Genomic DNA, 27831 nt, shown 5'->3' on the forward strand with positions numbered 1-27831 from the left:
GCAGTCAGAAGAGAGATTGGGCAGTAATTGTTGACATCAGACATATCCCCTTTTTTATGCAGTGGTTTAACAATGGCATACTCCAGTCTATCTGGGAAAATACCCTGCTTTGGAGAGCTATCACATATGTGGCTAAGAATCCCACTTATCTCTTGGGAAAAAGCTTTTATTATCCTGCTGGAAATGCCATCAATTCCATGTGAGCTTTTATTCTTGAGAGAGTTTATTATCTTCCTAATTTCAGAAGGAGAGGTGGGTGGAATTTCAATTGTATAAAATTGTGTGGGTAAGGCCTCTTCCATTAACTGCCTTGCTTCTTCTAATGAACATTTAGATTCTATTTTCTCTACAAGATTTAAAAAATGATTGTTCAAAATGTTTTCGACTTCCAGCTTGTTGTTTGTCAAGTTTCCATTTACTTTGATGGTAGTGCCGTCATCCTGTACTCTTGGTTGCCCTCTCTCCCTTGCAATAATATTCCAAATTGTTTTGATTTTGTTATCAGAGGTGTTAATCTCAGACATGATGCACATGCTTCTGGGCTTTTTAATAACCTTTCTTAATGTAGCACAGTAGTTTTTATAATATTTGGCTGTTTCTGGATCATTACTCTTTCTTGTTGTTAGATACAGTTCCCTTTTGTGGTTACACTTTTATTCCTTTAGTGAGCCAAGGTTTTTTGCATGGTTTCTTATAATTATATTTAACTACTTTCTTGGGGAAACAGTTTTCAAATTCTCTTACAAGTGTATCATGAAATAAGTTATATTTTAAATTAGCATCAGGTTCCTTGTACATCTCATCCCAGTCTAACTGCTGAAATTTCTAATTGTTGAGACATTAATTGAATGCACAACTTTGGAGGGTAGTTTTGAATTACTGAATGGAGCTATGTCATATACTGTAACTAGCTGAGCACCATGATCAGAAAGGCCATTCTCAAAAGGACAAGAATTTATGTTATTAAACTTATCTTGGTGTATAAAAGTGTTATCTATCAATGTGCTGCTGTCCTTTACTACCCAAGTAGGAAAATTAATGACAGATGTCAAACTGAAAGAACCAAGCAAGACTTCCAGGTCATTCTTCCTATTACACTCTTTCACTGAATCAACATTGAAGTCCCCCACAAATAATAATTTGCTTTCCCCTGTGTGACAGATAGCACAACAAGGTATCCAAGTTTTCCAAGAATAAATGAAAGTTTCCTGAAGGGGGCCTATATACTGTTACTATTATAAAAGTGCCCTCCTTCAGTTTAAGTTGACAGGCACATGTTTCTATATGTTGCTCTAGACAAAACTAAAATCTGGCGAGTGATCATGTAAATGGCACTGTCAGTAGAGCAACCCTTCTGAAACCCTAACTGTGGTTTGCTGAGGATATTACTGTTGCTAACGTGAGCTACTGATCCAGGAAACATCACATTCTTAAAAATTTTGGGAAATGATGTCTGCAGTGAAACAGGACAGTAGTTATTGGCATCTCTTTTATCAAATTTCTTAAAGTGGGGTTTGCCAACAGTATATTTCAGTCTCTCTGGAAAAAGACTGAGTTAATAATGCATTACATATTTCAGATAAGACCGGGCTTATTATATGGGAACAAATCTTTAGTACTCTATTGGAAACATCATCAAAACCAGATGGGCTTTTATTTTTGAGAGAAAGTATAATTTTCTTAACTTCAGAAGCAGAAGTTGGTGATACATTCATTTGGTTGGATTTTATGGAAGTTACTTTTCAAAACATCTGCTGTTACTGTTCTCTTGAAATATTTCTCTCTATGCTTTCTGCTACATTTAACAAATGATTATTAAATACATTTGCTACCTGTGAATTGTCATTTATAGCCCTTCCATTCAGTTCAGTAGTGATGATGTGTTGTTCTGTGGATGGTAGTCCTGTCTCTCATTTCACTACATTCCATATACTCTTATGACTGGTGTCACATTTACGGATTTCTGACATGTTCATGTTCCTTGATTTTAAATAACCTTTCTTAGTAATTTTGAGTAGTTTTTGTAGAGTGCAACTACTGCAGGATCCCTACTTGTTCTTGCCAAAACTTACACATCCCCTTTCTTTTCACAAGATACTTTTAATGCCTTTAGTGAGCCACAGTTTTTTAAATGGCCGTTTAGTGTCCATTCTGGTTAGCTTATGCGGAAAGCTATTTGCAGATAATGGTAAATGGCCGTTTAGTGTCCATTCTGGTTAGCTTATGCGGAAAGCTATTTGCAGATAATGGTAATGTTGACTGGGGTTACTTTGGTCCAACACACACACACACACACACACACACACACACACACACACACACACACACACACACACACACAAAATTAATTTTTTGTGCTGAAGAAACAAAACAAGATATATTGGTATTTTTGGGATTAAAATATATTTTATGCCCTGCTTGAGAGTATTTTAGTAGTTTTGGGTAATTTAAAATTTTTACCATTGGCAACACTGGAGTTTTTGTAAATCTTTGCTATGATGTATGATTTGTTTACCTCCAAACTTTTCATCATGGAAGTATTCAGTAACAAGATAAAAATAAGGTAAGTGTCAAAATATCATCTTTCGTATTCTTTTACCAATGTGTGATACGTGTTTTTCCTTATTCTTTTTTTAAACAGTACATGTTTAACTTTTTGTAAATTTCACCTAAAAAGTAGTTTTTTGGGGCTACTTTGTACCAGGCCTAATTTGGACTAAAATAGCCCAATCAATTTACAAATGTGTTTTTTACTTCCAAACTAAAACAAAAATATTTTTACTAACATTGTTGTATACATTACTGTTGTGCAATATTATTTTGGTTGTTTTTGTTCCAGTTTCTGCTCGCAGAATGACGAGAATCTACAAGAGAAAGACAGATTCAAGAAAGTACACTGATTATAATGCTAAGATCATGGAAGCTTGTTTCACAAAGTGGAGTAAGGACACAACGAAGTGCAAGTCAGTATTACAATGAACCTAGAAGCAAAATAATAAAAAAGCTTAAGACCTATGGTTTACTGGTACTGGCAGGCCTACCTACAAAAAAACATGGCCATCCTACAGTTTTAAATCAAGAAGAAGAACAAGCCTTTGAGGCTCATTAGCTACATTTGGATTTCCTAGCACTGATCTTGATCTAAGATACTCCATAAAATACTATCTTGACAAACAGGGGCATACAATAAAGAGTTTTAAAAACATCTTGCCAGGTCCCAATCAGGCAGCATCATTTAGAAAACATCACCATAAGTTAATGGTGCATACAGCAAGCAACATTAAATGAGTAAGGGCTGAGAACATATGGAATTATGACAAGATGAGATGACCCTGCAAGATGACCCTGGAGCAAGCAAGATCATATTGTAAAAGGGGGCAGAAAAATGTTGAACACATAATGGAGTCAACAAAGTCTTGTATTTCTTTAATGGTTTGTGGAAGTGGCTGTGGAGAGATGTTACCACCCTACATGGTGCATAAGTCTGAGCATTTATAGTCAACATGGACTGAAGGTGGTCCTGCAGGATGCAGGTACAAAAGAACAAACAGTGGGTGTTTTGATTTGGGGACATTAAATAATTGTTTTTTGATACTTTGTATTGTCATTTCATAACCTGATGGTTGTGTAAGGGCTTACAACAGCCTGGTTGTGTAAGGGGTTACAATAGCCCAACATGTGATTTGTATTCAATTTGCATTAAAATAAGTGAGTGGTCCAAAGTAGGCCCGAGCAGGGGTTACTTTGTTCCAACATTTAAAAAATAGCGAAAAAATTAAAACGCTAATTTCTTTTAAAAAAGTCGACATTGTTTACTTCTTTATGCTTTCTTAATTACCTTACTTCCTCGGTTGAAAAAGATGCCTGGTGTCAAGGTTGTGATTGGGGACAAGTTAAGTTCCCATATCAACTTCGCTTGTGAGGATAACAATGTAAAGTTTGTGTGTTTGCCATCGAACTTGATACATATCACCCAACCATTGGACATCACCTACTATGGCTCTATGAAAATGAAGTAAGATATTGACATTGTGGAAGGAAAAAAACAAGTCAATGACAGGCTTGCCCAAGGATTAATTTAAATAAACTGATAAAACAGCTGGTTAGTTGATTGTATGTAGAAAAGAAGGAAAATATGATACGTGGTTTTAAAAAAAAAACAGGTATGATACCTTTTGACTGGAGTGCTTGCCTCAACATGGTAACTTCAACTGAACTATGAAACGTCTAATTGGAGAAAGTTTCATGCAACACTTGCAGAAAAAAGGAAGGATGTGACAAAAAGTACTAGGCCAACTCAGAAACATAAGAAGTTGGATGTTCCAGCTGGAAAAAGTTCTTGTTCAAAATTGTTTGATGAGTTGAGTGGAAATGAAATGGACTTTGAAGGTGCATCAACTTCTACACCTATGCTGAAAAAAGGGGCCCGATGTAGAAAGCAAGAAGCAGCAAGTGAATCAGATAACTCTAGTTCTTACAGTCTTCATGATCACAGTGCTTCTGATGATGGCTCACACCTTTCTGTAACTGAAAGTGAATCTGAAGATTGCTATGAAGAAGTTGGTACCATCGAGCCTATCAAGGAAACACCACCGGCACTGGACCTAGAATCATTAAAACGTAACTTGAAAGATGTTGACTTTGTTATTGTCATGTATGAAGGAAAGTACTAGCCAGGATTGATAACAAAAGTGCATAATGGGGGGAGTTCAGCACTACAGTAGACTGTATGAGCAAGACCAAAAAGTTCTGGAAGTGGCCCAGCAAAAAGGATATTCTTGTTCATGAGTGGACTGACATGAAGAAAAAAATCAACCCTCCCAAGCACATGAAACGAGGACACTTTAATGTTCCTGAGATGGCTGATTTTTAGTTGGTATAAGAAATTAGTATTAAAAAAGTCTGTAGAACAAAAATAGAGGTTTTTCGTGTTTTTAAAATCAAATCTAAAATTTTCTTTTCTTTATAGGTATTTAAATAAGTAAATAATTGTTTTTTGATACTTTGTATTGTCATTTCATTACCTGATGGTTGTGTAAGGGCTTACAACAGCCTGGTTGTGTAAGGGGTTACAATAGCCCAACATGTGATTTGTATTCAATTTGCATTAAAATAAGTGAGTTGTCCAAAGTGGGCCCAAGCAGGGGTTACTTTGTTCAAACATTTAAAAAAATAGTGAAAAAATTAAAACGATAATTTCTTTTAAAAAAGTTGACACTGTTTACTTCTTTATGCTTCCTTAATTAGCTAAAACTCAATTTTTATGTTGAAAATCTATTTATTACATTTTTTTATTCATTAATATGAAAGTGAAAACATGAAAAACTGGCCCAAAGTAACCCTGGACGACGGTATAAATTTATCATGGAACACATTAAATTTCGCCAGCATTTGGTTCATTACAAATTATATCCCATATCATCTCCTGTAAACTATTATAAAATATCTGTCCTGGAGTCATTAATTATTTTAACTGATTTCCACTGATAATATCCATATTGTAAGGTACTATGTTTCTTATCTTGACTGTGCATCTTGATCAGAGAGACCATTTGTTACTGGGTAAACAGTTCTTTTCTTACTCTGAGTTTCACGAAAGAAAATACTTATTAGTTAGTGTCCTACTGTCTCTATCCAGCCCTGTGGGAAAGTTAATTACTGAGATCAAATATGAGGATCCAAATAATGTTTCCAGATCATATTTCCTATCAAAAAGTCACTACAAACTATCAGCTGCTTGCTACTGTCTGCTAGACAGCACAGTAAGGAATCCAGATTCCTCATAAACAGTTCAAAATTTCTGAATGCGGATCTACAGGGTGGCGCAGTTAAAAATAGCCCACCTCGCTTTGAATGTGAATGCAATATTTGGACTTCCAAAACAGAGTAAACAGCTACAACAGACAGTTTTATGAAATAATCATTTGCCAGCATTCTTCTGCCAGCATTTCAGTTTAATTCATCAGTGTAGTTAGATGATTCTCTTTGTGGTCTGCAAAATGACTTTCTTGATAGAAGAAAGAATTTAGATTGTGGAAGCATATGTGGAAACAGGTTCAATCAAGGAAATTCATGAAATTTTCAGGGTCAAGTATTCAGAGAGGACCACCAGCAAAGAGAGCAACACAGAGTCTGTATATAAACTGGCACGCCTATGGATCTGTGCAAAAATTAAAATGACAAAGGATTCTTTCAGATTGCAAACCAGACTTTATTGCAGACACTTGAAGAATTACTCAGAGCCCAAAGAAGTCTTCACATAAATTGGCCCAATAGGCAAATCTAAGTAGGAGGAGTTGCCAGCGGATATTGAAAAGTCTTAATTTGAAGCCATACCATGTGACAGTTGTGCAGCAATTACGGGAGGATGACAGTCAGGAATGTGAAGATTACTGCAAGTGGTTTTAGAATAACATTAATGATGGCTTGTTAGATCCTTTCCATTACATCAAGAGTGATAAAGTGTGGTTTCATCTTTCCAGTCATGTGAATTCAGAGAACATGAGGTACTGGGCATTGGAGAACCCTAACACCATGTGCCAACAACCACTCCATGATGAAAAAAATCGGCATTTGTTGCAGTGTAACAGGAATGCACATCATTGGACTGATATTTTTTGACACAACCCTCAAAATGGTTGCATACACGTAAATTTTTGATACTTTCGTGCTCAACTCACTGAATATGAAAAACAATACTGCTTCTTCCAGCAAGACGGGGCAACTTGCCACATGTCTAAAGTATCCCTGGAAAGAGTCCATGGTGTCTTCACTGAGGAACAAACTGTCAACAAACATTTATGGCAACCAAGTTCACTGGATCTAGCAACACGATTTTTTTCTGAGGGGAAACTTGAAGAACAAGGTCTATGAACAAATCCACACACAGTATAGGTACTGAAAGACAACATCAGCCATGAAGTTGTTGTCATCAATATGTAAACTTTATGCCGGGTATATCTGAATGCATTTAGATGTGCACAGCTGTGTATTGATGTTTCACGGGGTCACTTTCGACATATTCTATAAATTTATTTTTCACTGTATTTTTCATTGTAAATAAATGGTACGTCCATTTCAGCTCTTCTTTTCTGTAATTTCACTGCATTTCCTTTATAGAAGGGTTGACTGAAAAGTAATGCCTCCACCTTCGTAACTCTTCAACAGTTGGCAGCATTGATATGCAGTAGATACCGGCTTGTTCCGTAGCCTGTTCTCTACAGCTCCAGTTGGCGGGTTGAATGGTTGTGTTGTTACAGTGTAAAGTATGGAACCCTGTGCAGATGGTCGATCAATACGATTTAAAGCAATGTGCCATCATTGAATTCTTGACAGCAGAAGGTGTCACCCCAAAGGATATTCATCAGAGAATGAAAGCAGTTTATGGTGATTGTGCTGATGTGAGTACTGTGCGTTGTTGGGCGAATAAGTTTAAAGATGTTGAGATGGGAGCATCTGACCTGCATAACAAACGAAGAGTTGGACATCCTGTGAAAGCAACCACCAAGTTTCACAAGCAAACTGTTGACAGACTGAGTGATACGACGATCATCCTGATCAGAGAGAAACTGTAAGCACAATCGGCATTTCACAAGAACGTGTGGGTCACATTATTGCTTTGCTTGGCTATCGGAAGATCTGTGCATGATGCGTACCCTGGATGCTGACTCCTGAAATGAAAGCGCACAGATTTGAAATTTGCCAGGCACTCCTCTCATATTATGAGAATAAAGCCACGCAGTACTCACATCAACACAATCACCATAAACTGCTTTCATTCTCTGATGAATCTCCTTTGGGGTGAACCTTCTGCTGTCAAGAATTCAATGACTGCACATTACTTAAATCACATTGACCGACCGTCTGTGCAGGGTTCCATACTTTACACTGTAACAACTCAATTGTTCAAAGCTAAGGTTTCCCGTCAACTGGAGCTGTAGAGAAGAGGCTACAGAACAAGCCAGTACCTGGCACGTACCAATGCTGCCAACTGTTGAAGAGTTATGAAGGTGGAGGCATTACTTTTCAGTCAAACCTCATACTTACATGGGCTCTTTTATTGGTGCCACACTGTATATAAAGTTACAATTAAAAGTGAACTATTTTTCAGTATTAATTCACAAGTGCAAATTTTTGTGTTGATCAATAAAAATTCTACTTGTCTCAATGTTTCTGAACTTGTGTTCCATCTTAATATATGTAACCATTTCTCCCTTTTTCCATATTAATTCTGCATGAGTAAGTAGCTAGAGTGTAATCTTTAATATGTATCTTATCTAACCCTATGGTTATGTGGTGCTCAGACAGCAGAGGATGTTTACATCTTTCCAGAGCTCTCTGAATTTTCCAAACAGACAAGAAGCTCTTGTACATTATTACTCAGTCCTCTAATATTTTGATGAACTAACCTAACCTTACTTTTCTGTGTATTCATAAGCATTTTGAGGGGCTCTTCTGTTGTTTTCACTTCTTTTAAAACAGGTTGCCTGAATCCTGATTCTATCATAAAAAGGTGCCCCTCTGACACCAGTAACCCCCATATATTATATGAAAGAAGGTAGCCAACCTACCTTTCCCTCTCCTGTTTAGGAGTGCCCCACATCTAGTATATCCTCATCTCCCAATTATTGCAACAGGTACTGCACTCACATCAGATTTCATTTTAGTCAGTGGCTGCCTGCTCAGCTCACAGCAGTGTTTATCCAGGGCTGGCCACAGCACTGTAGTACCTCCACAAAACTCACGTGTGTGTGTGTGTGTGTGTGTGTGTGTGTGTGTGTGTGTGCAGTTGCTACTCCTATTTCACCCAGGTCACCGTTAATGCTGTAATTACTGCTCTTAGTCAGGTTGTTCCCTGCTCCACCTATTATAATAACCTGATCCTCTTTGCCAAAACCTTTGCACAAATTCCGTATGTCCTTTGTCACCTGGCTGAGGCTAACAATTGGCTGCACAATACTTGTGGTGTGGTATGCAGTACCCTGTTCCTAACTTGTCCTGTACCATCACAGATCTTAGTGCAGAATTCTCCTCATGCTTCTGTCAGACAACTGGAGTGCAATAGTATGTTTCCACGCAGAACCCTGAGGTGATTTCTGAGTCAAAGCCTTGACCAACTGCAAACTGTCCAGTCCTGTTGCAGTCCATGATCCAACTACACATGTTACTTTTTAATGTAGGGCTTGTTTGTCTAAAATTTGACAGCCAATACTAAATAATTTTCTTATCAGGAACTCTCCCCCATTGACCAATTGTAAAGCAGACACAAACTCACCCTGTTTTATAAACTCCTCAACAGTAAAGGTTCTTATCTGCCAAACAAGACAATGGTGTACACTGAAATGGCAAATACATCATTTTTCAATCATGCAATCCTCGGTTGAAGCTATGTCTCTTCCAAATCAGAAAATTCTTTCTACTGCAATCTATATGTTCACTTAATGATATCTATCAATATCATGAAGAAAAAGAGATGTATTTTCATCCACAAGTAATAATGCTCTAAAAGTGAATCAAGTATTCAAATGTTCTGGGACTTATGAATAACTGTTAAAGACAACTGTGATGTACAATCAATACAATGTGCTACAACTTACTGCAAAGTGCAAGGTTGGTAACTACAATAGTTGTTTCATACACCATGATAACCATTTTATATTTTATTATGGAACTGCAGTGGTCATTCACAATCTTGGTGCCAAACTAACATTAATACACAACTCAAAAATGTGCTATTATTATTATTATTATTATTATTATTATTATTATTAGTATTAGTAGTAGTAGTAGTAAACAATGGAAACTCCGTCTAGGAATATCAACAATGTAAGAAAAGACAGATTGCTATTTACCGTAAAGAAGACACATTACGTTGCAGACAGGTGCAATTAAAAGACACTTACACAAAGCTTTTAGCCACAGCCTTCAGCAAAAGAGAAACACACATCATTCATACACATAAGCAAGCACACCTTATGCATACATGACCGCCAACTCCGACAGGAATAGTAGTGTACAGATGGGGGAAGAAAACAACACTAACTGGCACAGAGTGCAGGGACCAGAATGCCAACAGCTGCAGTGTCGAGAGGCTTTTGGACAGGGACATGGGGAAAAAGGGAGAAAAAAAGGAGAGGAGCAGGGAAAGATGGGCAGATGAATTAGCAGAGGATGGAAGACAAGAATGGGGAGGAGATGAGAGGACAGAGGGAGTGGAAACTGTTGGGTGGAGGGTGTGGGGAAAGTGTGTTACCACAGGTTGTGGCCAAGATAATCACGGGAGTAGAGACTGTGTGTGTTGTAACGATAACTCTCATATGCACAGTTCAGGTATGCTTGTGGTGGAGGGAAGATTCAGATGGCTCGCGTAGTGAAGCAAGCATTGAAATCAAGCATGTTATGTTCAGCGGCATGTTGTCCCACAGGGTGGTCTACTTCGCTGTGGGCCACAGTTTGGCAGTGGCTGTCTATCCTGACGGACAGCTGGTTGGTAGTCATACCACTATTAAAAGCTGTGCAATGATTGCAGCAGAGCTGGTAAATGACATAGCTACTTTCACAGCTGCCAAGCACTTAAATGTGAATTGCAGAGTAATCATGTAGATGTAGATGGTCCAGCCCCAGATTGGGCATGGTAAACCTGTGACAGGGTGGGAAAGGAAAGTGCTGTGTGAGTGGATTGGCAGGTCTTGCACCTGGGTCTTCCATAGGGATATGATGCTTAAGGCAAGGGGTTAGATTGGGGTGGCATAGGGATGGACTAGGACATTGTGGAGGTTGGATGCATAACAGAAAACCACTTTAGGAGGGGTGGGAAGGATCTTGGGTAGGATGTCCCTCATTTCAGGGCATGATGATAGGTAATCAAAGCCTGGTGATGGATGTGGTTCAGTTGTCCCAGTCCATGTTGGTGCTGGGTGACAAAGGGAGCATTCCTTGGAGGTGGTGGAAGGACTGGGGGTGAGAGTGTAAATGGCACAGGAGACCTGTTTGTGGACTAGGTCTGGGGGGAGGGGGGGGGGGGTTGTGCCTGTCTGTGAAGGCCTTGGTGAGACCCTCAGCATACTGGGCAAGGAAGTTCTCGTCACTGCAGATACGCCAGCCTTGGCCACCCGAGGATGGAGGACTTACATTTAAGTACCACACTGCATGAAATTAGAACAAGTTTGCAAGAAAAAATAGAGGTCACTATGATTTTGTGTCTGGTGCATATTATATAAGGTGTTGCTGTGTATGTAATTTGGCTAACACACCAATATTTCTTTAGACTTGGGTAGAGGTCTCTACCTGTCATCAATCTGGTGTAGCAAACTCATTAGCGATCATGCGCACCAGCGATAAAGCCAGAATGAAATATCCACAGCATTCCTCATATTTCATAAATGGTTTGAGATATTGAAATGAGATTCTAGCAAATGATAGCACACAAAGAGGAGCATTTATTGCCATATGGTTATTATGGAGAACTTCATTATGTACTTTATTATTCCACAAACTACAGACTTTTTCCATGAAAGAATGTAATTTTTAAGGGCCATCATTAGTGGGTTACATGAGAAATACTGTGTGTTTTGGAACAGCATAAGTAGATACATTACACATTTATTTTTGCACTGAGTATGTGCTTTTTCATAAGCTATTGACTTTACTTTTCCTCAGTTCCTCACTTAATAAATTTGATAAACCATGGTTTCAGAATTCTCCTACAATTTTATCTGCACAACATGTTAGTGAGGTGACATTTTGTAAGGTCCACTGTGTTTTGCCAAAAGAAGTAAATTTTAACATGGCAACAAGAGAAATGTAGGTTTCACCCAAAATTAGCCACTCATGACACTTCTCTGAAAGTCACAAAGAGTTAACAATAAGCTAGGTGAAATTAAATTGCTGCTTTTGTTGCATTTTGTGGAATTATTTCTAGATATTAACCAAAGCAGAGATTACAGTAGATCATTTTGAATGGTTGCCTTTGAAGTGTGGGCATGGATGGGCTCCACTTAATATTTACAAAAAATGTGAGTGTGAGTGGAGGCTTCAGTTTAGAATGGCGCTTCCCCTCCAGGCGTGGGGCGTGTGCAATCAGAGTGATATGGGACCCCTGATACATCTAGGTATTACTCTGACAGGTGGCACATACATAAGAATCCCATCTGGTCACCTGAATCCATTCATATCCATTGTGCATTCCAGCAGACTTGGGTAATCTCAGCAGGACAATGCAACACCCACATGTCCAGAATTGCTACAGAGTGGCTCCAGGAACACTCTTGTGAGTTTAAACACTTCAGCTGGTCACCAAACTCCCCAGACATGAACATTATTGAGTCTATCTGGGATGCCTTGCAACGTGCTGTTCAGAAGAGATCCCATCGTACTCTTACGGATTTATAGACAGCCCTATAGGATTCATGGTGTCAGTTCCCTCCCCACTACTTCAGACATTAGTTGAGTCCATGCCACGTCATACTGCAGCACTTCTGTGTGCCGCAGGGGCCCCACACTACATTAGGCAAGTGTATCAGCTTTTTTGGCTCTTCAGTGTAGAACAAGTAATGGACTCCTGGCAACATTGTGTGTCATCCCACACCACTGACCAGACACAAGCAGCAGCTGGATTAGAGAGTTATCGTTACATGCATAGGCTGCCATTAACATTACAACATTACATTGTCAGCAAGTATGGCAGCATTCATGGTTAAGTCCCACTCTTCCAACATTTTGGAGAGGCACAACTGTGTTAGTACTTCTGGTTTGGGTAGCCACTGGGTATGTCTTCAGGTTATTGCTGCTACCAACTGAGGAAACTCTAACAGCACAACAGTACATCATGGGCACCTACCATCCTCATGTGTTACAGCTCATGGTGCCATTTTTCAACAGGACAATGCTGATCCATGCATCGCACACATGGATGGTACACATCTTTATGAAGTGTATGCTTGATGTTGAGGTACTCCTGTGGCCAGTGAGATCCCCAAATCTGTCACTGACAGAACATGTGGGATCAGCTCAAATGTCAGTTCTATCCCAGTGCCCATGAATCAACGACAAGTTTCGGCAGTTGTGGGCCAGCTTGCCCCAGGAGAGGACATAACAGCTTTACAGCATCATTCTCAACCAATTCAGAGCATGCATCCAGGCCAGAGGGTTACAATGTCATACTGAAAATGGGCTCATACTGTCAAGTTCTTTATAAATTTGACTATATTTTGTAATCACTGCAGTAACATCATACACCTTCTTGATTTGTGAAGTTTCATTTCATTTCCTCCTCCTCTTATGGTTGATTCACTTTCTTTGTCAGGCAGTGTATCATATCATAAGTAAATAATTTAGGAGTAAAAGAACAACTTAGCAAATAATACAGACATTGAGTCATTGACAGGTACACAAACAACACTGAAAGCCTTCTAGCTTTCAGATGAGCGTCCAACAATATAATAGCAAATGTAACATTTCCAGATGTGAATCTTTACATTTTACACTTCGCAGTATGTAAAAAATGATGTAGTATCCCATGACTACAATATTAATGAGCCACATGGGAATCAGGTAACACCTAAAACTATCTGGATGACACAATTTTTGGGAATATGAAATGGTATGATTACATACATTAAATGATAAGCAAAGCCGTTGCCATATTTTGGTTCATGGGTATAGCAACCGGAGATAGCAGTCACGTGTGTATGAGGTGTGCCGGCTTGTGTGACTGTGTGTGTGTGTGTGTGTGTGTGTGTGTGTGTGTGTGTGTGTGTTTTCTTTTCTGAAGAAGGCTATGGCTGAGAACTCTATGTGTAATAGTCTTTTTTTGTGACTATCTGCAACTCACCAAACTATCCTTTTCAAAACAGTCACAAATTTATTAGATTGTTGAGAGCCCAGCATAGATATGGCGAAAACTCTGAATTGGCAGATGCTCAAAGACACCTGCTAATTATTCTCCTACCTATCTCAGTATGAGAGGTCATTAACACACTCCAGTGTGGTGGCATCCAACTAGGAAGTAAGCCAGTTAAAATGCTGGTAGCGGAAGAAATTTTCATCTCGAAATTTCTAGTATCTGGAAGAAGAAATAGTGGCGTAACATTACTGATCACCAGACTTTGCACCAATGTCCTGCGTTAAATTCAAAGCCTCTCCACAGAAAGTAATTCCAATCCCGAAGAAAGCAGGTGTTGAAAGGTGTGAAAATTCAGGAATTATCAGTTTAATAAGTCATGGCTGCAAAATACTAACACGAATAGTTTACAGACAAATGGAAAGACTGGTTGAAGCTGACCTCGGAGAAGATCAGTTTGGATTCCGTAGAAATGTTGGAACATCTGAGGCAATACTAATCCTATGACTTATCTTAGAAGATAGATTAAATGAAAAATTTGGAGTAGGAATTAAAATCCATGGAGAAGAAATAAAAGTTTTGAGGTTTGCCAATGACATTGTAATTAGGACTTGGAAGAGCAGTTGAACGGAATGGACAGTGTCCTAAAAGGAGTCTATAAGATGAACATCAACAAAAGCAAAACGAGGATTGTGGAATGTAGTCAAATTAAATCAGGTGATGCTGAGGAAATTAGATTAAGAAATTAGACACTTAAAGTAGTAGATGAGTTTTGCTATTTGGGGAGCAAAATAACTGATGGTGGTCAAAGTAGAAAGGATATAAAATGTAGACAGGCTATGGCAAGGAAAGTGTTTCTGAAGAAGAGAAATTTGTTAACATTTAATACAGATTTAACTGTCAGAAAGTCTTTTCTGAATGTATTTGCATAGAGTGTAGACATGTATGGAAGTGAAACATGAACGATAAATAGTTTAGATAAGAAGAGAATAGAAGCTTTCTAACTGTGGTGCTGCAGAAGAATTCTGAAGATTAGATGGGTAGATCACGTAACTAATGAGGAAATACTGTACAGAATTGGGGAGAAGAGAAATTTGTGGCACAACTTGACTAGAAAAAGAGATTGGTTGGCAGAAACATTCTGAGGCATCAAGGGATCACCAATTTATTATTGGAGGGAAGCATAGAGGGTAAAAACTGTAGAGGGAGACCAAAAGATGAATACACTAAGCAGATTCAGAACGATGTAGGTTGCAGTAGTTACTCGGAGATGAAGAAGCTTGCACAGGATAGAGTAGCTTGGAGAGCTGCATCAAACCAGTCTCTGGGCTAAGACCACAACAACTTGAACTGTTTAAATATATTTAAATTGCGTAATTAACTGTTTAACACTGAGATGGAAACCAAAATTAAGAATTGGTAGCAGCGAGAATCAAACTCGGGGAGCCAATGAACTGACATTCGGAGTGTCTGACCGCTGGGCTAGGGGTCCCATTTGCAAACTGCCACTCGAAAATAGCTCATGCTCTACATGTAAATTTTTTGAGAACTTATGCACTGCTGGGATATTTATGGGTCCAACCCTTTCGCTGCTGAGGATGAGTTCTTGGTGAATAAAAAAAGTTTCAAGTACAGGGTGTTTCAAAATGAATATACCAGTTTTAAGGCTTTGTAGCACATACTACATTCACCTTACAATTATAAATAATACACCACATGAAAGAGCAACTCAAACAGTTTTTCTTACAATTATTCAGTGTGAACACCAATCACACATTGAGTGGGTAGGTGAGTTGTTCTGAAACCTTGATCAATGTGTCAGGAGTAACTGTTGCAACAACACTGTTTCTAAAGTCGGATAGATCAGCTGGTTCTGGAGGCACATACACATGATCATGTCAGATCGTGTGTGAATGTGAAGGTCATGCATAAAATGCTGTGTCAACCGGTCCCTTGGGCCAAATCCATCGGGTGGATACAATATCATTCAACCAGTCACATACCGAGTTATGCCAGTGAGGCAGCACACCATCTTGCTCCCAACTAAAGATGTGTTGTCCAGCTTCTTCCCATAGAGGCACAGGCCATAGCAGTAGCACATCAAGATGCAAAACATCAGTGACAGTTGATTCACCAAAAAGAAAGGCCCGTAAACTTTCCATGGGGATATTTGTTGGGGTTAAGCGTGAACAACTCACACTCGTTCAACATGTTTTGCAGTCACTCTTTGTCATTCCACACTCTTCCCATTGTGCACAGATACACAAACAAAACTGTTTGAGTTTATCTTTCATTTGGTGTATTATTTACAATGGTAAGTTGAATTTAATACAAGCTATAATGCCTTAAAACTGGTATGTTCATTCTGAAACACCCTGTATTTATCACATAATATTCACGCCTTTTTGCATGCTATCATTTGAAAATTAACACTCCTTTTGATACCTTAAACCTTTTATGAAATGTGATGATTGTTATGAACACGTGATTACCAATGCACAGTGATGGAAATGTTGTCCATGACCATCCATCAGATATAAAAACCAACAACTCGAGAATGAAATATCATTCTGTTCTCAGTTTTAAATAAAATTTCAGTATCTTATTTACATTTCACACAGAACAATATGTAAGTTGTCTTCAATGTGGATGCTGTACTGAATGCAGAAGAGGTGTAAGGAGACAAGGAGACAGAGATAGCTAAGAAGAAGGACTGAAATATGTGAGCAATGACAGTTTTCCCAAGTGCAAGGACAGAAAGTGGGGCATCATACAAAGGAAGGAAGGGAGTGAGGGAGGGCGGACGGAAGGAAGGAAGGAAGGAAGAAAGAGAAAGGGAGATGGAGAAAAAATCAGAAACCAAAGAGAAAACTGTGGAAGATGTTAAAGGTCATATCAGGAGAGAGAAGATTTAAGAAGGATGTCATAAAGACAGTGAGAAGTAGGAAGAGGGAGTACTAAATACTCAGGTCAGAAGGATGAAGATGTATTGTAGTGAAGGACCAGTTGAAGGTCACAGTTTATAGTAATTGACTGGAAATCATCTAACATACCCGAGGTGACGCTTGAAGTTCACAAAGGAAGTATTACAGGTCATCTGCTGTTCTTAAACTATATAAACAAATAAGGAAACAATGTGAGCAACCATTTAGTCTGTTTGCAGATGATCCTGTAATTCACTGTCTAGTAAAGTCATCAGAAGATAAAAACAAATTGCAAGTTGATTTAGACAAGATATACATATTATATAGAAAGTAGTCTTGATGCTAAACAGTTAAAAAAAGTTAGGTCCTCCACATGAATACTAAAAAATTCCATTAAATAACACAAATTTAAAGGCTGTAGACTCAGTAAAATACTGAGGGACTACAATTACAAACAACTTAAATTGGAATCATCACACAGCAAATTTCAGAGGAAGTTAAATCAAAGAGTGTATTTTAATGACAGAACACTTCAAAGATGCCACATATCTACTACAGGAAATGCTTGAACTATGTTTGTACATCCTCTTCTGGAGTATTGAAGTGTGGTCAGGGATCCTTACCTCAAAAGATTGATCAAGAACATTGAAAAAAATTCAAAGAGGAGCTTGTTTAATATTATCACAAAATAGAGGTGAGATTCTCACAGAGATGACAAGCAAGTTAAGGTGGCAGTCAATAAAATAAAGACTTTTTTACTGATGTAAGATCTTTCATAAAATTTCAATCACTGACTTTTCCCTCTGAATATCAAAATGTTTTATTGACTCTCACCTACACAGGAAGAAATGATCATCATTATAAAATATGAGACATCAGAACTCGCATGGGAAATTTAAGTGTTCATTTTTCCCATACACTATTCAAGAGTGGACCAGTCAAACAATAGACTGAAAGTGCTTCTAAACTCGCTCTCTTCACTAATGATATCCTCAGTGCTGTGGATTTAGGAAATAAAAACCAATTTGGTGTTTCTAGTCTTTCAAAAACTGTTTGATTCAGCAGCATATCAACTTCCTCTCAAGAAAACATTCTTATACAATATCTAACATGGTTTGCTAATGGACTGACAGGTGGGACACACTACCTTACCCTGAAACCAAGAGATTAGAGTTTAACATCCCAAAAACAGTACTGTCATTAGAGGCAGAGCCCAAGCTCGGATTACAAAAGGTTGGGGAAGGAAATTGGCCACGCCATTTTCAAAAGAGCCATCCCACTATTTCCCGGGAGCAATTTAGGTAAATCATGGGAAACATAAATCTGGATGGACGGTTGGGAATTTAAACCACGTCCTCTCTTATCCTGGATGAAGACTCGTGTACAAACACTGAAGTAAAACTGATGGGTCTCAAAGAAGGGTAATAGGATCTTAATAATGAAAAATTCAAAACTGTGCTCTCACAGCCTTTAAAAATGTGATATAATTGACCACATGATTAGTAAGTCAAAACTAGAGTCAGTCATGTGACACAAAGATTTGCACTTAATAATGCATATAGAGATGAACTGGGAATGACCACATATGCTCAGCTGCAGGGATTCACAGGCAGGGCACTAGAAAACTGCATTTAGCCTACAAAAGAGACTGCAAACAAATCCTATGTGACCCATACTTCAATACTGCTGAAGTGTATAGTATGGTGGACCAAAAGGATACATCAAGGATATACAAAGAAGGATGGTCCAAATATCACAGGCTTGGATGACTGGGCAGAAAGTGTAACAAACTGTCAAAACATCTTAAATCGCTGACACTCTGAGAATACATCATACATCTCATGAGGACCTGCTTACAATAATTCAAGAACTTACTTTCAGGGCAGAAACTATGATTATTCTTCAGCTTCAAAAAAAATCGGAGCAATAACAAGTCACACAGATGTGTGTAGTCATTTTCCCTATGTTTCATTGATAAACTGAATGGGAAGAAACTAATATATGATACAATAAAAAGTATCCTCGCCTCGAACTTCACAGTGACCTGCAGAAAACAGATACTGATGTTTCAAACTTGTGTGCACAAATACACAGAATGACCTGATTCTGTTCAACTACTCTTCCAGAGATTACAGTAATTGATCATTTACAACTTTTACAACTGTGTATCTATCTGGTGTGATTTAATTCCCAAATATTACATAAAGCTAGTTATGTTGGAGGCAGATACCAAACCATGATACCAAGAAAATTTAACTGCTCTATAGAGCAGGCAGCTACAAAATATCACTATGACTGGTGTTTAAATATGGTTAATCGGTTCAATTAAGACACAGGAGACAAGAAGAAAAACTATGGGTTTCACTGTAAGTTTGTATCCTCAAAGTGATAAAACCAAGGAATGTTTTAATGAATTCAATGGAACTGCAATAAGAAAGATGTTGTGTATGACAAGAAAACATACCCTCACTGTACAGGCATTTCACACTGAGACTACAAAAATATTACTTCATTCCATATAAAAATGTAATGACTATCTAGTATTGTTTTTCTCTCAAAGTTGTCACAAAAGTAGAGAGAGTTTCACTGGAGTTTCTTAGAAACCTTAATTGTAGACTGGGAGACTCAAACGTTTATAACAGGTGGCACGGACAAAGAATCCAGTGAAATTTTTTTAAGTGCATTATCTGAAAACTACCTTGAGCATTTAAACAGAGAACCGACTCGTGGTGATAGCATATTAGACCTTCTGGTGACAAACAGACCCAAACTATTTGAAACAGTTAATGCAGAACAGGGAATCAGCGATCATAAAGCGGTTACTGCGTCGACGATTTCAGCCGTAAATAGAAATATTAAAAAATGTAGGAAGATTTTTCTGTTTAGCAAAAGTGACAAAAAGCAGATTTCAGAGTACTCGATGGCTCAACACAAAAGTTTTGTTTCAAGTACAGATAGTGTTGAGGATCAGTGGACAAAGTTCAAAACCATCGTACAATATGCATTAGATGAGTACGTGCCAAACAAGATCGTAAGAGATGGAAAAGAGCCACCATGGTACAACAACCGAGTTAGAAAACTGCAGCGGAAGCAAATGGAACTTCACAGCACACATAAATATAGCCAAAGCCTTGCAGACAAACAAAAATTAGGCAAAGCGAAATGTAGTGTGAGGAGAGCTATGCGAGAGGCATTCAATGAATTCGAAAGTAAAGTTCTATGTACTGACTTGGCAGAAAATCCTAAGAAATTTTGGTCTTATGTCAAAGCGTTAGGTGGATCAAAACAAAATGTCCAGATGCTCTGTGACCAAAATGGTACTGAAACAGAGGATGACAGACTAAAGGCTAAAATACTAAATGTCTTTCTCCAAAGCTGTTTCACAGAGGAAGATTCTCTAGATTATCGCACAGATGACAGAATGGTAGATATCAAAATAGATGACAGAGGGATAGAGAAACAATTAAAATCACTCAAAAGAGGAAAGGCCGCTGGACCTGATGGGATAACAGTTCGATTTTACACAGAGTACATGAAGGAACTTGGCCCCCCCCCCTTTCTTGCAGCAGTGTACCGTAGGTCTCTAGAAGAGCGTAGCGTTCCAAAGGATTGGAAAAGGGCACAGGTCATCCCCGTTTTCAAGAAGGGACGTCGAACAGATGTGCAGAACTATAGACCTATATCTCTAACGTTGATCAGTTGTAGAATTTGGGAACACGTATTATGTTACAGTATAATGACTTTTCTGGAGACTAGAAATCTACTCTGTAGGAATCAGCATGGGTTTCGAAAAAGATGATCGTATGGAACCCAGCTCGCGCTATTCGTCCACGAGACCCAGAGGGCCATAGACACGGGTTCCCAGGTAGACGCTGTGTTTCTTGACTTCCGCAAGGCGTTTGATACAGTTCCCCACGGTCATTTAATGAACAAAGTAAGAGCATATGGACTATCAGACCAGTTGTGTGATTGGATTGAAGAGTTCTTAGATAACAGAATGCAGCATGTCATTCTCAATGGAGAGAAGTCTTCCGAAGTAAGAGTGATTTCAGGTGTGCCGCAGGGGAGTGTCATAGGACCGTTGCTATTCACAATATACATAAATGACCTTGTGGATAACATCGGAAGTTCACTGAGGCTTTTTACGGATGATGCTGTGGTATATCGAGAGGTTGTAACAATGGAAAATTGTACTGAAATGCAGGAGGATCTGCAACGAATTGACGCATGGTGCAGGGAATGGCAATTGAATCCCAATGTAGACAAGTGTAATGTGCTGCAAATACATAGAAAGAAAGATCCCTTATCATTTAGCTACAATATAGCAGGTCAACTGGAAGCAGTTAATTCCATAAATTATATGGGTGATTTAAAATGGAATGATCATATAAAGTTGATCATCGGCAAAGTAGATGCCAGACTGAGATTTATTGGAAGAATCCTAACGAAGTGCTATCTGAAAGCAAAGGAAGTAGGTTACAGTACACTTGTTCGCCCACTGCTTGAATACTGCTCACCAGTGTGGGATCCGTACCAGATAGTGTTGATAGAAGAGAGAGATCCAATGGAGAGCAGCACACTTCATTACAGGATCATTTAGTAATCGCGGGAGCATTACGGAGATGATAGATAAACTCCAGTGGAAGACTGCAGGAGAGATGCTCAGTAGCTCGGTACGGGCTTTTGTTGAAGTTTCAAGAACATACCTTCACCGAGGAGTCAAGCAGTATATTGCTTCCTCCTCCGTATATCTCGTGAAGAGATCATGAGGATAAAATCAGAGAGATTTGAGCCCACACAGAGGCATACTGACAATCTTTCTTTCCAAGAACAATACAAGACTGTAATAGAAGTGAGAACCGATAGAGATACTCAAGGTACCCTCTGCCACACACTGGCTTGCGGAGTATGGATGCAGATGTAGATTAACGATAAACAAAAGCTGGCTAGAGCAAAACATGTACATAAATATGGTATGGAAAGTTCTGGCAGAATATAATTTAGAAGGCAAGGTAAGAAGTCACCAAATAGTAGGGGCATTGAGTTGTCGAATGGGGTGAGAAATTGTGTTGGGTGGAATGGGAAAGGGAAGATAGGAGCCAAGGAGCAGCGCAGAGGATTGTAAAACGTTAGCTGATGGCTTGGAGGGAGGTAGCAGGTGTACGAACAGAAATGCAGGTGGGAGAGGTATCAGGGACATTGGATAGGGAAGCAATACACAGCTGCCAGTACTGCTGATTTCAGTAGCTGCTTCAGAATTTTTGCCATCTGGTTCCTACCCCCCACCACTAACTACATAGAAGGGAGATGTACTTGCAACAAACAGTTGTTCCTGCAATCCTCCTGGCCTCAACTTCCACTAATCCCCTGGCCCATGTACAGCTCCAGAACCTTCACTACACTCAACCTGCATCCACACAATCTTCCTCTCAAACTCTCTTCCTTTGTCACTCACTCTCAATTCACTCCTCTGCGTCATCATCATCGTACACTATACAAACTCAATGGTGCCAGTATTTGTGTCTCACATTTTTACCCCTCTTATTGTCATGCAAGTTGACCAAGTTTGCGCATGAGATTGCTAGACTGAAGTTATGTTTTGGCACCTATGGACTGGTATGCTTGTCCATTCAAGCAAAATAACTATTGTCATGGTTCCCACCACTGTGTCAAGCAAACTAACCATTGCAGAAGTTTCTACCAATGTCTATCAATTTTGCCAGACCTGTGTACTTGCTAGTATTCAGTTTAACCAATGTGCACAGTGAATTAGTTATGTGATTTTTTTTAATTTTCTTTTGGTTCAGGACAATTATTTTAATGTAAACTTACTGACTTTTGTTTCATGGTGCAAAGTGAGAACGTGTGCTGAAAAGTAATGCCTCCTAATTTTTTACGTGAAATGTCAGAGAGGTTTTTAAATAAAACAAAAGTTATTAACATTCTACATCTTTATCCATAATGTCTAAATTTTTATTTCTCATCATAGTCACCCTGGCTACAAATATATTTCTCCCAGGAGATGAGTTTGTTGGTACCATCACTGACGAATGTTTTGACTTTGTCGACGGAGTCAGAACCTCACTTCTGCTTGCACCAGTTCATCATTCTCTATGTGAAGTCCTTGAAGGCATTAAGTTTTGGAAACAGATGAATATCTGATGGGACCAAGTTGGGCTGTGTGGAAGATAATCAATGACAGTGAACCCAAGGCATCAGATTATTACAGGTGTCACAGCACTCATGTGTGATTTGGCATTGTCATGCTGAAGGAGAGGATGCTCCACATGTGTATGGACTCTTTGAATTCAAAGCTCGATTACAGCACAATGTTTCTTATGCACCAACATAGTAACGTTACACACCTCCACGTTAAACGCTACAATTCGGAGCACTAGGCAGAGGGCTGCAAATATGTACATGAAGACTAAAGATGTAGAATGTTAACAATGTTTGTTTTCTTTAAAAAGTTTTAAAAGTTTTCATATAAAAAATTGGTGGTATTACTTTTCACCACACTCTTGTACTTACATACGTGTTATAAATAACTGCTGACACAGAAGAGCAAGCCACAAAATTAACTGTACAAGAATTTCTGTGCCAAATTTGGAAATTCCTTCTAATAATGATTATTACTGGTTGACTTAAACATTTCCTTTCACTCTCAGCTGGTACTTATATATGTAGGCAAATTACTTAGGATTGACTGTCTGCATGCTGTTTCACAAAGTAGTTACACTGCTGTTGATGTTAACACTACAGATGTTACACACACGATCTCCTAAGCATTCTGACTGATTTGGCAGGTCTGTTGTCTGATCTATTCCTACTGTTACTACTGAAATCTGTAACAACAGATTTTTGTGGCATAAAATCATTGGACAGCTGTAAAGTAATAATTTTATTGGGTATGAGGAAGCATGTAAGTTTTAACAAACTGCCCTCAAAAAAATAAGATACAAGTATGGAAACATCCAGAAGCTTAAAATAATAATTTTGCTGTACTTTTATTACTGGATTCAAGATTTGAAATGATTTTTCCTTCGATTTGGAGCCTGAACATACACTTTCCCTTTCCCTGATCCCTCAATAATAGAAAACTCAAAAACCCAATGGGCTTGATATTCAACATTGCTTTTAATGTTGTCTATTTTGTTGTTAGGTCTCCTTTCTGCAGTTGCATTTATACAAGTAATAAATGTCGGATACCACCTTTTGTGACTAAAAAATATCTTATCTAGACTACATTAATTTATTTTTATTTCACAGTATCTTAAAAGGTCAGATTTTTTGTCTCTACTTCTTTACTTCTACATATTAGTGTTCAATTTTAGTACACTGCACTTCACTGACAATGACTATATTTTCCTTTTATGCTGTGCAGGATTACTTTCTACCACAAGGTGCAAATGGATCTACACAATATGAAAATATATTCAGTGTCAGTGGAGTGCAGTGTACTAAAATCGAAACCTATGTGTAGAAAAAAAAATCACAAAAATGTTATAAACAATGCTACAAACTGTGGCACACAATGTGTTATTTATCAATGTTTATTCATATTGGATTAAAATCAGAGATGACATTCATTGCTCAATATTAAGGTTGTCTTCAGCACAAAAGGGGTTGTACAATGCTGCAACAAAAATTTTTGATCACTTACCCAATGATATAAAATGTATGACAGGCAGCAAATTAAAATTTGAAAATTTACTGAGAAAGTTTCTCCTTGACAACTCCTTTTATTCTGTTGAAGAACTTCTATTACTATAATGCGTAAAATATGGCGGTTAGGAATTACTAACACACATCTATACATCTTTTCTTTTTGTAATAAATAAATAAGTAAAAATAGAAAAACTTAGAAATGCTCTTAATATAACCATACATACAAATTAATTTGTGATGTGAATGTAAAATGACTTGTCTACATCATTATGATCTATCGTGCAAAATGATCCATGGAACATGTATGTCACTAACTAAAGGTACCCTAAAAGTATGAAATTTACAGCGGTGTCACTGAGTATGTACTCCTACTTGGGAACCACTGTACCATACAAGAGTTACCAAGGAATAACACATTTCATAACTATGGAGCACTGCTACAGCTGTCCACGAGAACAAAAGTTAAACTAGAGAAAGTACCGTAATATGGTTCTAAGCACTTTTCTCCACCTGCAGGCAATTTTACGTCCCTGACTAGACTACCAAATGGCTTCATCAGTATCTATTTCATTGGAGTCCTAGTCACGTGCAAATAAAAATGTGGGTGTGTGTGAAGTTTTTTGCAAACAGAGAGACAGAGAATATTTTCCAGTGTTGCCAGTGTACACTATGTCCCCGTCCAACAACACAGGCTCCAGCCACTGGCCACCCTGGTAACTGGTAACAATGGGATAATGCCATGTTGGGCCACTGTTTCTATTTCTGACTCTCCCCAGAAATATTCATAAGCTCAGTTAATTAAAGTTGTCATTTCTTAACACATTACTTGTTGTAATTGCTTTATGCCACCCATAATAAACCCTATAATAGCTAAATAACTTCACCATATTTAAACTAATGTGAAAATCAAAACTAAAGGTTCTATGCACATCTGGATGCATATGTTACAGGCAGACAAGGCAGAATGGTGCTACTGGATGGAGCATGACATCACAAGATGTTCCTTGCCTCTACACATAACCCCAGCAAACGCCTTCATACGTGCACTTGACAATTTGTTAATCTAAGGTCAAGGCAATGAAATTCGCTATTTTTCTTAATCAAATTTTATCAATTTATTTTCTAACCAAATGAAATTGGTGGTTGTCCTCAGTTTTTCAGTTAATGAGTAAATGTCTACAATATGTGTAGTCTATTTGTGCATCTCATATAATTAAAGGGAGTACATGATGATAGACACATACTGCAGCTTCAATTAATAGTTAATTTATTAATGTAGTGGTGATGGAGGGGGGATGGGGGGTATAAATTGTAGAGGGAGAGCCAGGTTTCAGTACATCACACAAGTTCAAATGGCTGTAGGTTACAGTAGTCATGCTGAGTTGAAGAGACTTGGTAGTTAGTTAGTTACACGTTCCCTGGATCGTTTGAACAATTCTTTTATAGAAATGATGTGAAATGACTCAGTTTACAGGATGTGTACACATGACTGGTGTTAACATTAATGAACACATTATTTTCTTAGTCCTATTCATGAAAATAGACTTTGAATAAGATTTTTTTGACTGGCTATCAGCTTTTTAAATATAAATTTGTCAACAGAATAAAAGAAGTTGCCCAGGAGAAATGATTTTAATTTAGATTGAAAAACTTGCTTTGCTACCTGTCAGACATGTTATGGTATTAGGCAAATGATCAAAAAAATTTTTTGCTGCACAATGAACTCCTTTCTGGGCCACTAACAGCTTCAGCAGTGGGCAATAAAGGTCATTTTTCCCCTCTAGTTTTGTAGGTATGGACATCACTGTTCTTCTCAAATTAAGACGAATTCTTTATGATGAATTTCATTGGCAAATATATGTATTGTGACAGCGCAGTTAAACTGTTTAGTTCCTTAAAGAGGTACCCACACGGCACCTGTAGATATGCACCACACATTATTCCTACTGCTAACTTTTGTGTAAACAATACTTTCCTTCTAGGTAATGAGTTATTCCAGAAAATTATTCCATAAGACATTACTGAGTGGAAACATGCAAAATACATCAGGAGCTTAATTCACTAGTTTCCAAGATTATCAGTTATACAAAGAGCAAATGTAGCTGAACTTTGTTTGAGAAGCTCAGTAATGCGCTTCTTCCAGTTCAAGTTTTCTTCAGTACATATGCTCAAAAATTTGGAGCATTCTAAATTTTTTACTGACTGCTGCTCATTTGCTATATCAACTGTTGGTATGAGTGTATTTGTTGCAGAGAACTGAATATAGTGTTTTTTCAAAATTTAGGGAGAGTCGATTTTATAAGGACCACTTTATAATTATATGGAAAATATTGTTTACAATCTCTTCTGTTGTTTTCTCTCTGGCGGAATTTATTATAACACTTAGTGTTGCCTGCAAAAAGTACCAATTCTGTTTGTAAAGAATGATCGAAACTAGCTGTGGGGTAAAACCATCAATTTCATAAAACATGAGTTTTCTAAGATAGTAACATGATCTATACAATCAAATGCCTTGGAAAGATCACAAAAATTCCAACAAGTGATATTTCATTATTTAAGGTTTGTACTGTTTGATGATTACAAGAATAAATAGCATTCTCAGTTGATCAATTATTCTGGAATCCAAACTGTGATAAGTAAATTGTTTCTATTTAAGTGTGAGACTATTCTTAAATTCATTACCATTTTTAATATTTTGGAAAAAGATGTCAGTAAGAAAACTGGACAATAATTGTTTATTTCTGTCTTATCACCTTTCTTGTGAAGAGGTTTAACAACTGCATATTTTAATCTGTGCCAATGATCCATTAGATATGCCACTAGGACCTTTCTTATTCAGATGGAACAACTTTTCAGAATTTTGTTTGAAATTCCATCATAATTGCAGTGAAGGATGTTGGTGCTACTTCTAGTTGCTATAAGTTTTATGGAATGACATTTTCAATCAAGTTTCTTGCTTTTTCAGTTGAAAAATTTAATCCTATTTTCCTGCTACATTTAGAAAGTGATTGTGAAAAGTACTCACAGTGTATGAGTTATCAGTCACAACATTGTCATTTAGTTTAATCGTTAGGATATGTACACTGACTGGCTGTCCTGCCTCAAGTTTGACAATATTCCATATAGTCTCAATCTTGTTACCTGTATTATTTATTTTCGTTAGGACATGCATACTTCTGAATGACTTTCCTTAACATGGATTACAACAGGTATTAGAATCTCTTGTGCAGAGAAAAGAAGAGTACACAATATAGCAAAGACACAGAACGTGCCTCATTAATTTCATTTGTACCTGAAGAATTACAAATTGAAATTACAAATTAACCTGACCATAATGCTCTATTGCAGAAGCTTGACCAATTAGAAGTATATCCAATGAGTGGCTCAGGACATACCTAT

At 37.9% G+C, this 27831-nt stretch overlaps 1 protein-coding gene across 4 annotated transcripts in view; it reads right to left on the minus strand.

The window, feature by feature from the left end:
* The window catches only part of LOC126191360 (UPF0415 protein C7orf25 homolog), a 142195-nt gene that overhangs the window by 92301 nt on the left and 22063 nt on the right, over window positions 1–27831 (minus strand). The window lies entirely within an intron of this gene.

Source organism: Schistocerca cancellata, chromosome 6, assembly GCF_023864275.1.
Source record: "Schistocerca cancellata isolate TAMUIC-IGC-003103 chromosome 6, iqSchCanc2.1, whole genome shotgun sequence".
In the NCBI taxonomy this organism is placed as follows: domain Eukaryota; kingdom Metazoa; phylum Arthropoda; class Insecta; order Orthoptera; family Acrididae; genus Schistocerca; species Schistocerca cancellata.